This window comes from Motacilla alba, chromosome 2 (assembly GCF_015832195.1).
Source record: "Motacilla alba alba isolate MOTALB_02 chromosome 2, Motacilla_alba_V1.0_pri, whole genome shotgun sequence".
NCBI lineage: Eukaryota > Metazoa > Chordata > Aves > Passeriformes > Motacillidae > Motacilla > Motacilla alba.
Window position 1 is genome coordinate 39,801,296 of NC_052017.1, and position 14,386 is coordinate 39,815,681.

Consider the following 14,386-nt stretch of genomic DNA (forward strand, 5'->3'; position numbering starts at 1 on the left):
ATACCTTGTGACCTCTCATTTAGCGGGACAAGACCAAAATTAGTCTCCTGTGAGGTAAATGTAAAGAGTATCTTTCACTTCCAGAAAATTACAATCCAGCTCAAAGACATTTTATTATTCAGGGTGCCACTTTAAATGCTAATCACTATTTGCAGGCTCATTGCAGCTTCAGACTGGCTTCTTCAAAGGAATGAAGGGGCATTTCACATTCATCTACCAGTAAAATTTGAAAATCCCAACTCCAAGGTATGAGGGACACAGGCCAAACTGAGTGAATTTATCAGCTGTTATTTGGGACAGAGTTAGGTTGCTTTCTTGTTTTTATTTAAGAAAAAATTAGCAATCTTTTCCTCGTCTCTGAATTTACACTGGCTTCCTGTAATTTTTCAAAATGAATGTCTATGTCACTGCAAAGCTTCATTTCTTGCATTCTTTCTCTGTTAATAAACTTGCATGTGTTCATTTACCTGCTCCAATTCTTTTTACTGAAAGTTGCTGTCCGTAGAAGAGTTCTTACTGCTCCAGTTATCTACTTTATGAGTCCTGGAAGGACTCAGTAAGCTGTGATTACACCTTGTCACTGAATGAACTAAATTGTGTAATTGTATATTAACTTTTGTAAGTGGTATCAGGTAGTTAGGTTACAGTTCACTTTTGATGCCACCTCTGTAATACTGAAGGACAGTGGGCTTTCCTGACTAGCCCTCTTACTAGCCTGGACCTGAAAGCAATGGAAAGACTTGCATATGTGAAAAGACCAGTATTTTTATATAAAGGAGGCTTATAATGCATTCTGCAAAAACGATTTCTTAGATTTTTTTTCAAGTCCATTAGCCTTGCCTATTACAAGAAATAAGCTGGAGCTATCTTCTCCAGCAGCCTTTTAATTTTAGCATCCTTGTTTGAGTTTTCCAATAAGTCACATCAGGTGCCACAGCTGTCAGGTCAGAATTGTACCTCTGTATACCCACAGCTGGAAGGAATACTTGGGGTTTTCCCAGGGATGTGATTTTGTCATGGAAACTGCACTCCTTACCTGTAAAATTGTGAACATTTTCATTTTTCTCATGGGAAAAAATAGAATAAAATTAATTCCAAAGCTGAAAATGTTGAATGGCATTCCCAGACTCGCCAGTGGCTTATATAACGGGATCTGTCACTTCAGAAAATTCATAACCCAATCTCTCTGCATAGTACAGGCAGCCTTATGATTTAACGGCCTAAGAAAATTCAAGAATGCCAATGTGGACACCCCTGTGTTTCACTGCAGGAAAGAATTACAGCACAGTTCTTAGGAATTCTATTGTGCAAAAACTAGCAATAGCATAAAAAATGCTGGTATTCAACTAATATGCCTTTCTTTTACACTGTGTCTCATTTGAATGAAGGAAAAATACCCAAACAAAGCTGTACTGTGTTTTGATTATTAAAAAATCATGGTTATGTTTGACATTGAAATAATTTCCATTGAAATCATTTTAGTAAGTGTATACTACAAAATCACAGAAAATACTACTCCTATAAATAAAGATAGCAGCATGGGAGGTGGCTGAGTCAGTGTGAAGAATAACAGGGGTTTACTGGCAAAAGGGTGATATTTTGAATACTCATAATTTATTTACTCAGTCTGTCTTAAAATTTCAGCCCATCAATTATACATGAAACTGAATACCATAGCATAGGAGGAGACTAAAAGGCAAGTATTCATTTCCAGCTCTAACATCTCAGTCTTTAAAAAAGACCTACTTCTTAGCATACTGGTAAGACAGATGGATAAGTGTTGGTAGATATGAGATTTATAGTTTGGCATTATTTAACTGCTCCGTAATTTGCTTGTACTAGCACCCTCGAGACACATTTTTTCAGAAAGTCTGATTTTTCTGCATTTATTCTAGTAATGGTATACTGAGAGTTGTTAAGGAAATTAAAGTCCCATTTCAGGCCTCAGTTCAACAAAGCGTTTAAGTAATTCTTAACTTAAAGTACATCTTAAACCAAATCCTATTTAACAAAGGGGAAAAAAAGTCCCACAAGTCTTCAGAGAGACTTCTTCACATGGTTAAAGTTATGAGCATGGTGTGTTTTTTAAAGTGAACTTAGAAATACTGCCTGTTTCAGAGACTGAAGAGGCTGTCTGTGGAAAGGGACATGATAAATGAAATGACCTGTTGTCCAGGAGGCCTTTATGATGTGGTGAATGAGGAAGAAGACATGATTCAAATTTTTTATCAGAATATAGAATGAATTGCACTTATAATGCTTTGAGACAATAAACTTATTGGGCATTTAGGTGTGTTCTCTTGAGACATTATGAGATTGGAGGCTTTGCTGAAAAGCTAGAAAAAAGACCTTTTCTAATGAATGGAGAGACTTTTATCAAACTGGCAGCTAAATCCCTTGTATCTTTCTGTCTCAGGACCATCTTTTAGTAGAATTGTCTCTGCTCCCTGTTCTGGAGAACTTTAGGGGGCTATATTGAGAGTTAATGGCTGTTTTGTCTAGTACAGTTCCAGGTCCTGGTAAAGGTCTTGAAAAATGTGGATAGATAAGTATTAGGTTTGGTATTGTGGAACATAATATGTATTTCTAGGTCTCCTCTGAAGATTCTATGATACAGCTTTCAGTTTTCAAAGTAAAGTAAAACACCAATAAAAAATATTTATGTCCACGTCACCTCCCCAGTAAATTGGAAGTTGTTATTTACAGTCATTAACCCAAATACAGTTGCTTACTTCATACAAGTAGTTTTCCTTATGAAAATTCTATGATATTCACCAGGAAAATATCTGGTAGCCTTGAGTTTTGCCACCTGGTGTGATGCAAGATAAAAATCCACAATTTCACCTGTGAAGACACTCAGATGACAAATAGCGAGGAAAAGAAAAAAATTACATTCTAAGTAAGCTGTTTTCTAGTTGTTCATGAATGAAATGAAAAATAGCCATCAAGTATAAAACACCAATCATAATGACAAAGACTTTTTTCCACTCACTAGTTTAGGTCATCAGGGAGATGAAAACCTATCTGAACCCCAAGTTCTGTTAGAGGAAAAAAAGGCAATTTTTTAATGTTTAATGCAAACTCCCCTGTCACAGAAATTCAGTGCAGCAAACTGTGTTTTTCTTCCATATGACAGCACAAAACATGACATAGGGAAACTACAGAGTCAAGAGATTTCTTAATTAATTATGTGTCTATATTTCAGCATACGACTTGAAGTTAGAGCAGCCTTACAGAAACTGTATAAATGGATCTGTTGTGAGTCTAAAAACCCGCACATTAATGTGTAGCTAATGACAAAAAAATTATTTTCTTTATGTGATAACAAATTGTTATTAAGCAAAAGAAAGTTAATATGCTAATATTTTGCTGCACAGTTAATTTCACCACATTCTTATTTTAACTTTAAGGCACTCAGCACTTCTGTGTACCTTTTATTAAGTTTGTCTGAAGAGGGCAGCCTTTCCTAATACACATGGAATTTTCTTAATTTGACAAGGTTACTTAATGCTGAACAAATTGACAAAAGAACAAGCTTGCAATCTGAAGTTTGCCTCTTATTATTGCCTATGTTTTCATTGAAGTTTCTCTCCATGTATATTTATCAACCAACTGCAAAGGATATTATTGTTTTAAATATTTGACCCCTTTGGTAAAATACAGTCCAATTTCACTTACTCTCAGTGCTAAATGAAGGAAGGCTTTCTGGGATATTTCTGGAAAGAAATTTTAGGAGAATATTATTAGGAAATTTCTGGAAATATAGGTGTTGTTTATTCTTTCTGAAGTCTAAAAATAAGTGTTATTCACATGCATTTTTAAATGCTAAGACTTCATGTGAATAGAGCAGGAAAATATCTGTCCCTTTGTGCTGACAGTCCTCCTAATCTTTCATGATTTTCATGCTGAACTCCTCTCCAGGCTTCAAAAAAAGCATTAGCCTCAAAGTAGACAGTGATGTTACATTTTCTTTTATTTTATAGTTTAATCATAAGGAAACATTAGAAAAAAAATCTTACAGCAAATTCATGCATTGCCATGTTAGCAGGAAAGATGAATGGCTACTCTGCATTTAGCAATTAATGTGATAGATTTAAGGGCTCTTCGAAGAATTTATTGCTCTGGTGTGCCTTGATCACGGAGCAGGGAGGGGCATTTGAAGAAGCTGGGATGATAAATTTTTGCAGTTATTGCTGCTCTATCCACTCTGCTGCATCTCTCCTCTTGCAGTGGCAGCCAGATATGAAATCCTCTCACCTTCTGTGGTGTTGGGGTTTAGATTAGGCCTGGGGGAGAAGGAATGCTCGCTGAGCACAGGGAGTGAACGCAGGGGTTTGGATCAGGGAGCACCTGACAGCTGCTGCTGGTAGAAGAGGAAGGTAGGTGGAGACAATAGGTGTAGGATTTCACAGCATTTACATAAATTCTGTTTGCAAAAGAGTATCACCTGCCTGACTAGAATCCCTATAAAAACCGTGTTCAACACAATGCTTGGGTAGTAAGAGTGGTGGTGTGAATCCTGTGCAGAACAGTCAGCTAAGTAGTTCTCTCTAGAAATGTCTATAACAAAATGAGATCACTTCATGCACCCAGGAGCTCAGTAAGCTTGCTGTGGTGGTTGGCAGCTAGCAAACTCCATGCACACATCCCAGTCACAGCAGCTGTCACCTATGCCAATTATATAGTGCTTGCATTGACTCCAGTCAAACTGCAGTACAATGTCACCCCTTCCATTTTTCAGCTTTTCTCAGCTGATGATTAGGCAATACCTTGTCAAGAGATCTCTTTTTTTTTTTTTAATTTGGTGACTTTTTAGGACCTTTTGTACAAAGAAATTTTTCCTTCTGTCATTAGATTCAAAGAAGCAAATAATTGAATTTATTCCTCCCACAAACTTCTACTATTATTTAAAGCTGCCAGCTGTTTAGGCTACCAAGCTCATTGCAACCTCATTGCCTGGCAGAAAGCTTGCTCAAAATCTTATCATTACAAGGCTATTTACCTGGTTTTATAATCCTTGAATATCATTCGTGTTCACTGATCCAAACCCACCATTTTTTTCTGACCTTGTCTTTCCTGCAGCAGTCACTTATTCAGAAGTTGAGGCAGATTGCTTCAGTGCCTTCCAACCAATGACTGGACTGATCAGAAAAGTGTGGTGCTTCTTCATCTTCCCACTTTAGCATTGGATTGCTAAGAAACAGAGCAGAAATTTCATTGTATCTCTACTTGAAAAGCATCCAATTTCCTACTTAATAAACAGCCACATACTTGTGCTGTGATGTTCCAAGATGTCAGATACTCTCGTTACAGGCCAAAGACCCATTAGATTATTCCTAAATCCTCTAAGAAATTACACTTTAATTGTCTTTATATCAGCATTTTTCCTGGAGACAACACCTAACAAAAAGTGATTGCTTGTTTTCATTTTTTTGTGACTAATCTTGGAAAGGAACTCTTTGCCAGACACCAATGTCTGCCATCACTCACTGTTTCCTGTGTTTAAAGAGTATGTGTCTGTAACAGGTATGAAAGCTGGATTTTTGAGGTTGAAATGAGAAGAAACATAAAAAACAACTCCTACATTTCCAATACATCCTGGCTTTGAAATTGGAAATGTGACTTTCTGCTCTTAGGAAATATTATCAAAATTAGGTTGTAAAAAATTTGACTAAGCTTATTGCATCCGAGTCTTAATAATTTAGCAGGAATTGCCAGCATTTTTCCTGAATGTCTAATTGCCTTTTGAATGCTTTAAAAATTTGATTCTTCTGGGAATGACTCCTTTATCTAGAAAATAACCATTTGTTGTTCACTTTTATCTCTCACCATTAAAAGAGATCATTATAGTACCTCCTCCACCTTTCTATGATTGCATTGTTTGCAAATAAAGATTTTTATTTTTGTATTTTACTGAACCTTCATGATTCACACCCTTGCCTCCCAGTACTGAAACACATGTAAAATATTCAGATTATTACATCTACTGTATGCCATATTTTACTTTAATTTCTGCACTGTTGTCTTTTGCACTGTCTTATCAAGGCTATTCTCTGTTCTGGCTTTATTATAATCTTCAATGTGAGCATAAATCTGAATTCTTATTTTCTTTGGTGAACATTAATAAAAAAAGGAAAGGTCCCTCTATGCCTTTATGAGAGCATCCATTGTTTTTATATTTGCATTTGTTCTTCTAATGTTTTTTGATACTCTCTATAGTGCATGTCCGATGGTTTCCTACTCAGTACCAGTTTTCAGTGTGGTCACTTTGTTATCTTTTAATACCTCAGATCCAATATTACTCAAAGATTCTCGGTCACTTTTCATATTTCTTGTCTGCTATTAAAATGGAACAGATAATCTTTCTCAGATTAGCTGCTCAAATAGAACAGCTCTCATTACAATCAATTTATTTTACGTTCTTGTTGTTATTCCTTTATCTCAAATCAACGTAGACCTGTTAATTCCATTTTTTGCAGGCCTGTGCAAGCTTCTGAAGAAAGCCAGGTCTTTTGGTCCCACAAAATGAATGCCATTTTGCTCCCTGCCATAGCCAAGACTGTGTCATAGAATCATAGACCCACAAAATATCCTGAGTTGGAAGGGATCCATCAGGATCATCAAGTCCAACTCCTGGCTCTGCACAGAACCATCCCCAAGAGTCCCACCATGTGCCTGAGAGCAGTGTCCAAACACTTCTTCAGCTCTGTCAGGCTTGGTGCTGTGACCATTTCCCCTACATCTCCTCATACCCCAGCATTTCATTTACTCAGGAAAATGGTGAGAGTCTAAAGGACATAAAAGATGTCAAATGTTCCAAGTTCTTCTGATAACACATCTTATACCTCCTTGAGCATTCTTTCAATAGGAGTGGTTGTCCTGGTGATATCCATACTGTGGTGTTCCCTGGCTCGTCACTTAACTTACTGATTGCTGATAGAAGATTGCTTAACATAATGTTACACTTAGTTCCACAAAAGCAGCTGCTTTAGAAAGCCACTTTATGACTAAATTTTCTCTCATATGGTTGTGTTGTGCACCCCTACTTTCTCCGTAGTGCTTGGGAGAATTCTTGACCTCAAACCATTGAATGTCTCTATGTTTTCCCCAGCTGATTTCTCCTCTTTATCTAATTGCGTGTTTCTATGTCATGTGACTTTCTTAGAATTTCTTAATTGTACATTTTATGGGGTAAGAATGCCAACTTTATGTCAACTCCATCTGGAAGACTTGAAGGTTGTTCCTCAATCTCTTTGCAGCATATATTCCATCTCTCTCTGGCTTTGGAAGAAGGTGCTGACTGCGCAGCAAATCATGGTGTCTATAGCATCTCCACCGAAAATTTCTTTCACCAGATAAAATTCCTAAGAAATATGTTATTGCTTCTCCCCAACAGTAACAGTTGTTCAGCTTGTTTGCGATTTCAAGGATGCTGCACTTTGCTTGATCGATACAAATTGGAAAGGAGAAGGAATTAGTGGTTACTGTATTGTTGGCTCAAGCTTGGCCAGTCAGTTCTGCTAAGGTAGATGTGGTTTGAGATGGATTTCTAATGCACAATTCCTAATATCAGTTCTTATTTGATTTGTGAGATATAAAAGGCCCGTGGACTTCATTACCATTGAAATGCATACTTTGAAACTAAAAATACATTAATTATTACTTTTAACAATCAAATAGGATATGAGAGGTCATGTAGGAAAGGTCTGGGATTTTTTTAGCACAAAGCTCCTGGTTGGTAAGTGTAAAGAGAGTTTATGTAGAAATGATATTTTTATCTCTGGTTTTGTCTAGAAGGTTTCCTCTTTTCCTTTAATGTCTTTATTAAATAAGTAAATGGGAGTGGATGAAGAGAAAAAAGAGAGGGAATCACAGTGTCATGACAACCCCTGCACCATGGTTCAGGGCCCATGTCAAGTTGTTAGGTGTCAAGAATCCATGGATGGGGCTGAGTGATAGACATATACTACTTTTGACAATTTCACCTCAAAAATTATGAGTCACTATGTTGATGGTTGTGACTAGACAGTGGATATGAAGTGTGAATACTTTGAGTGAGTGCCTGAGTTCCTATAAAAGTGTCTATTGAATGCATTTGCTTCATCAAAGCCCAAACCCACAGGTTCAGAGAGATGTACTCCTATGGTTGACAGCTCAGTCAATATCTCTCCTGCTCTGTCTCTTCCTGTCATAACATTGATTCCTGTAAGCTAGAGGAAGTAATCCCTAATGACATTGTGTAACAGCGTTAAGGAAAGATTGTTTTCCCACTACACACTTTTTCATACACAACTTATAAATGTATTTCATTACTTATAAACTTTACCTCTTGCAACTCTGTTACATTTTATGTCCTGCCCTTCTATCCAGATCGGCTGCTTTCTTAATGTTTTCTTTCTGATTTTACACTTTTATGGAGCAACATACTTGGTGATTCCCCTGCATCATCTCATCACTGCAAAACAATGATGTCACTCTGACATATGCTATTCTCTCAGCTGCCAAGCAAGCTGAAATATGCATCATGCACCCTTTGCATGGAGGAGAAGACCATATTGTCACATAACCTACCATCCTTCCACTGCTGTCAACATCACTGCGCTTCGCATCATGTCCTAACCCCATGATCAGCAATGTTTGCTGTAGAGGGGTAAAAACTGCTGCATGGCTGTACTGTAATGAAATTACGTTCCTGTTATTAATCTGATTATATAACTTTTTCCTGTCTTCCTTTTTTCCTAACAAAAAAAAAAAATCCATCACTCTGCAATTTTGTAGAGCTGGCATGGCTAGGAAGCAGGCAGTTTTCTAGGAAATTTTGGAGGATTTTTAACTTGTAGGGTTTTGAAGAAATCATGGATATTTAAAGTACTTGGAATTTGTTTAGTCTTATGTTCCGAGCGCTAGCTATGAATTTCCAGCGTGGTATTGGTATTGTTGAAAAATGGGATGAGGTTTCAAAGGGAGAAGGAATTGTGTATATTTATTGTACAGAAGTGAAAATGGCTTCATGGGTGAGCAGCACATTTGTAATGAACAGGCTTTACTGGGGCTTGTCTCCCCGAGGAGCCAGTTGTGGTACCAGATTGGAAGCACAGAGATACCCTTTCCACTGAGCTGACTTCTCTGATCCCTTGAGATGATGTTTGTGAGGAAGAGGCTGTAAAGGATTTGGTATTATCAAGTGTGTGAGGTCTTACCTCACACAGAGAATCAGCATGGCTTAAGGGTGTCTGGAGCCAGACCAGAGGCAGGTATGGATTGATATGTAGGCATGAAGTCTGTGTTGTTTCATGAGATATTACTGGTTCAAATTCCAGGCTTCGTAATTCCTATAAGCACCATTTTAGAACAGATAATATCAGATAAGTTGTCACCATTTCTATTTACCTTGTACATAGAAATTAATAACTTGTCATTTTCTGTACTGCATTGCTGTGGGATAAGCTCAATGAGTAAAAAGAAATAATACTTCAAAAACCAGCTCCCACTGCTCCAGTCTGCTGTGGTTAATATAAAAAGGACTTTGCTCATTATTTGTTCCTGGACAGTCATAAAGGATATTATAGCCTTTTATAGTATGAAAAGTTAAAACTTTATTTTTCACTTGTGTTTTCTTAAAAAATTCCTGGTGTGAAAAAAAAAAATAAACAAGTTAACCCAAAGACCTATGTCTCACAAGAAGTGCCCCTTAATATTGTTTCTTTTTAACATAACATTGCTGGTTCCTCTTTGCAAAAGTCACAGACATACAAAACTCCATTAAAAAAACAAAAACAAAAACAAAAACCAAACTTTGGAAAAGAACTTCAGTGCCTTAAAATCTTACACAGTTGTCAGCTGTCTCTATAACTTTGTTCAGGAAATTATTTTTTATTTTTAATTTAAGAGTAAATGAGGGAAATTCTATAGCAAATACAAGAAAAAAACAATTCTAGATATTGGACAGTGCATAATACATCCTCAATTTCATATCCATCTATACATAAACAACTGGACTCTGTATTCTTTAAAGAAGCAGCATCTTTTGTAAACCAGATAAACTAGGGACCAGCTGAATGCCATCAAGGTTTTGTGCCAGAAAGCCAAAGAGCCCAGGAATTGGTGGTATAACAGGTGTTTCATGTAACTGTAATTGTATTCTCAGAGTACTACAGGTGTGAGTCTAAGTAGATTTTCTTTGAAGAAAAATGGTTTTGATATGACTACATGTTTTGTATATGTTCCATTTCTTTTCATATTTTGTTTTCTCTATTTATAATGAAAATAATTTTCTCCCCTTCTTGCCCAGCCAAAAAATTCCAAGTCCTGCAAGTCAAGACAGTGTTTCATGTCTTTACCAATGAGCTGCATTTTGAACATTAACACAGTTTGTGGGAGTTCACAAGTACCCTGACTGCATAACAAATTTGCTACCCTAATAACCCTTTGAAACATAGAAGAGGACAAATTGCTTAGGTCCCTTGGTAGCAAGGAGAACAGGGACTGTGGGTAGATTTAATTTCACCTAACATTAGGAATCCCCAGTTAGTTGTCTCAATTAAACTGCCTGCTTTGCCTTTCTCTCCAGTGAGTGGATGGAAAGAGACAGGTACTTCCAGACAGTAAATCATCCCATCTCAGGATACTTTTCCAGACTAATGGGATGAATTGCCATGCGCATCACAAGACTTTATAAGTTTATTTGGGTGTAGAACCAATTATAAATGTTGCCTTTGTTATCAGAATATATACTCCTTTTTTTGCTTTTAGAAATATTGTGAGAGTAATGACACTTGTAATTCTGGGCTCTGCCTTTTTTTCATAAATTTGAAGTGTGGCCTTATCTTGGAGCTCTCCTTGACTGACTGAGGAATTATTTAGGGACTGTATATGTATTGCATGCAGTCACTGGTTGCCTTATCCCAAGAATGAAATAGTAACACATATTTCCCTGAACTCTCCTGTTGAGCCATACTCCATTGTATTGATTTCTGTGTATTCTTCTAAAAGTCTTTTTATCCTGGCTTCTTGCTATGTTATTTACTGTGTTCAGTAGTAGGAATCTTCTGAGAAAACTGTTTGCTTGTGAGCTGCATATAAAAAAAGCATCTTTGCACATATACTGCATCATTTGCTCTTCTTTTATCTGTGCCACTTTAAGAGAGTGAGAAGTACTTTTTTTTCTTGGTCTCACTAGGATTTGGAGGCAGTCTGATGTTTCATCGGCATTCCTCACATTCAGGCTCAGGTTTGGCTATTGCTTGAAGCGTTGCACCTGAATCAGATTTTCTCCTCTCTGACTGTTGCCTGGGCAGCAGTGTGCAGACCACCAGCTTCCCTCTCCATTTTTCCCACAACTTCCATCTCAGTTACAAAGCTCACACATCCAGTTTTCAGTCTTACTGCCTTTGGAAGTACAGTCTACTGTGATTCTTAAACCTTTCTAAAATTTTAGCAAAACTTTGCCATCCTTTGAAACAACAGGTGGTCGTCTGTAGCTCAGTGAGTTTGACCTCTGTTCACAGGTGGAGGGAATGAGGGAAGGGGGCAGGATATAAGGAACAGCTTGGACAGCAGGTAATTAGGGCAGTCAGTCTTAATTAGTTTTAATGGTTGGGGAGGAGCTTTTGTATCTGCATATGGCTGAGAGGCAGCTTAGGGAGCAGAAATTAGCTGGGGAAGCAGAATGGAAGTAAAGGTGGCTAAGAGGGGGACTGGTTATAGGCTCTGGAGGTGTTGATGACTGTTTGGTTTAGGTCATTTCAGTCATGCTGTTAGGGGGCTCTGTAAGACTAGGGAGGAAGTTTATGTCCAGGGCTTGGGCTAAAGTGCTAATTGTGCCAGAGGGAGCATTCTTAAATACCCTGTGTTTGTGCTCCTTCTTTCTCAAAAGGAGGAGTGATGTGGTTGGTGATTTTAACTGAAGGAAGGGATATGGCTTAAAGGGCTGAATGCAGCCTGTGTTCTCCGTGGTAAAATAGCTGTGAAAATGCAACACCTTGAGGTCTTTGAGGTGCAAGCTGTATGCAAAAGCTACTCATCCAGCAGAGAATATGGTCTGGCCTATGATGTATACTGCTAGATATCAAGAGACGTATTCTTAGAGGTAGGTGAATGTCTAATTTCTACTGGTTGCAGCAAAATAGGGGTGGGGGCGTGTGCATTTGGAATTTGCTCATGCATAGCTTTTTAAGTTACTTGCTTTAAATATTTTAACCATTGAGATGAGCATGGCTTGTGGCCTGGCCTTCAGATTTTTTCCTGTTGCCCTTTAGAACCAGGACAGGAGCTTGGATGAAAGTATTTTCTAGATATTTCAGAATCTGCTCTGAATGGTCTAATACAGAAGCTTCTCTGTGTGAGCAGCGCAAGCCTTTGCTCTATAACCCAGTAGTCTGGTTGCCTTGGAATATGCAAGTGAGCCTGCTTCTTGGTCTGTGAATGGAGAAGGGGAAAAAAGAAAGCCTGGAAGGGTAGGGAAAATAAAAGTTTGAAAACAAAAGTCTTTTATAGTACTATTTGCAGTTTTTAAAAAAATGCCGTCTTAATCATATTGGAAGATGGAAGTAATCTAATAAGTATTTCTGAAGTGCTAGTAGTTTCTTTTTTGTAAAGTTAAAAAAAAAAAAAATCTTCTGCTCTTGTCTTGGGAAGTATTTGTTTGCTGGCTGTTTGTCCTGGAAAAGATTTGCTTGTTTCTCTGTAATATTGCAGTACTGTTTCTCTGTAGGATATTTATCTTTTGGATGTCCTTGAAACTGAGACAGAAAAGTTCAAAAGAGTGATTGCTGTGTAGGAAATGTACCTACTAAAGGTATTGGAGTGAGTAATGAAATCCAAGACTAGTATTTATGAGTTTAGACAGGAGGAAGATGCAGCTTTATTGGATGATACTAAAGACAGACATACATTACATATATATTAATTAAGAACGATGTGTAGTACTTGTGGAAAGGTATCTTGCTGGAAAATGGTTTCCAGGTACTTCTAGAAAAAAAACTCCAGCTATCCCATTATTCAATTTGTTGTTCAGAGATTGGCTGGTCATTCTTCTGGAGATATTTTTCTATGAAGCTGAGACTAGCATTGTGTGCACTTTGTCTTTTCTGAAGTTTCTGTCAAAAAATAAGTGTTATTTGGTTACATGGTGTATCTGTTCATTAAAAATGCCCATCCTTTTAAGGGTGTCTAGGAGAAGATAAATGCACTATACAGTAATGCTAATAATTAAATTTGTAAAATAACTGCTTTTTGATAGACTAACGCACAAATATAATTCCAGCAGTGGCTGTTTCTCATTAGTTAGAATGACATGCCAGCTTTAGAATATGTAATGATGTATAAGCCCTTGTGGTTATAATTGGCATAGAAATGTACTATATCCTTGGGTGTTAAAAGCCATAAGCTATTTATTTTCATACTTACAAAGACTGTACTACATTGTGGTATAAATCTCACATGGATGCCACAATTGCATTTTTTTTTTTTTTAGTAATTTATGTCCATATGGTTCAAATATTAATCTGTCCCCCTTATTAGCATCCTGCTGGTGACATAATGTACTGGTAAATTAGTATCTTATGTCTGGAAAGCCTGTTTGAATTCAGATCTCATGCAAAAGAAACTTAAACTCACCTGGTCTTCCTGATAGCAGTAGCCTTGTTGTCATGAAGATTCTGTAACACATGAGCTTACACAGTATAGTAGTGATATGCTTGCCCAGTACTTGGTTATTGGCTGTGGTATCCAGTGGGTTTGTTTGGTTGATTTCTTTCCTTTTTTTTTTTTTTAAGCTCTAAATTCACATAAGTAAGGAGTGAATTTGAAGTTCTTCTATTACACTAGACTCTAGCTTAAACTGGGTGTAGGTGATGTTGAAGTTGATGATATAAAATAATTTTAAAACCAGCGATAAAGTGTAATAAAATAATTGCTGGGGTTCTATTAGATGCCATAATGCATTGATTCTTCTGCAGTATCAAAGGCAGTTTGATTGTAAAGTCTGTATGAGACACGCATGATATGGAAATGTGGTATGGATGTGAAAATATGGTATTTTTCCTTCGGGCTTTGGAGAAAAAAATAGAGAAATGGGTGAAAGAAATGTAGAGATAAATCATAAAGGCTGTTTTTCTTAAAAAGAAAGTTGGTGTATAAATAATCCACTACATATTCCAAAAATATTCAAAAAATGAAACTTAGGTAAGGTGAAGTGATTCTGAAAGCACAAGTATTTTGTTTTGACACTCTCCCTTCAATCCTTCCAACCCATGAGAAACACCGTGTGTCACTGTTTGCACTTAACAGTGAGCTATTAGCCCCAACTGATTGCCACCTTGTTGCCAGTTCTTTATCTGCTGGTTGATCTGTCTGTCAAATCTGTGTCTCTCCAATTTAGAGACAA

At 37.2% G+C, this 14,386-nt stretch overlaps 1 protein-coding gene across 4 annotated transcripts in view; it reads left to right on the top strand.

The window, feature by feature from the left end:
* The window catches only part of RBMS3 (RNA binding motif single stranded interacting protein 3), a 705,955-nt gene that overhangs the window by 90,526 nt on the left and 601,043 nt on the right, over nt 1-14,386 (top strand). The gene's annotated exons all lie outside the window — the stretch shown is intronic.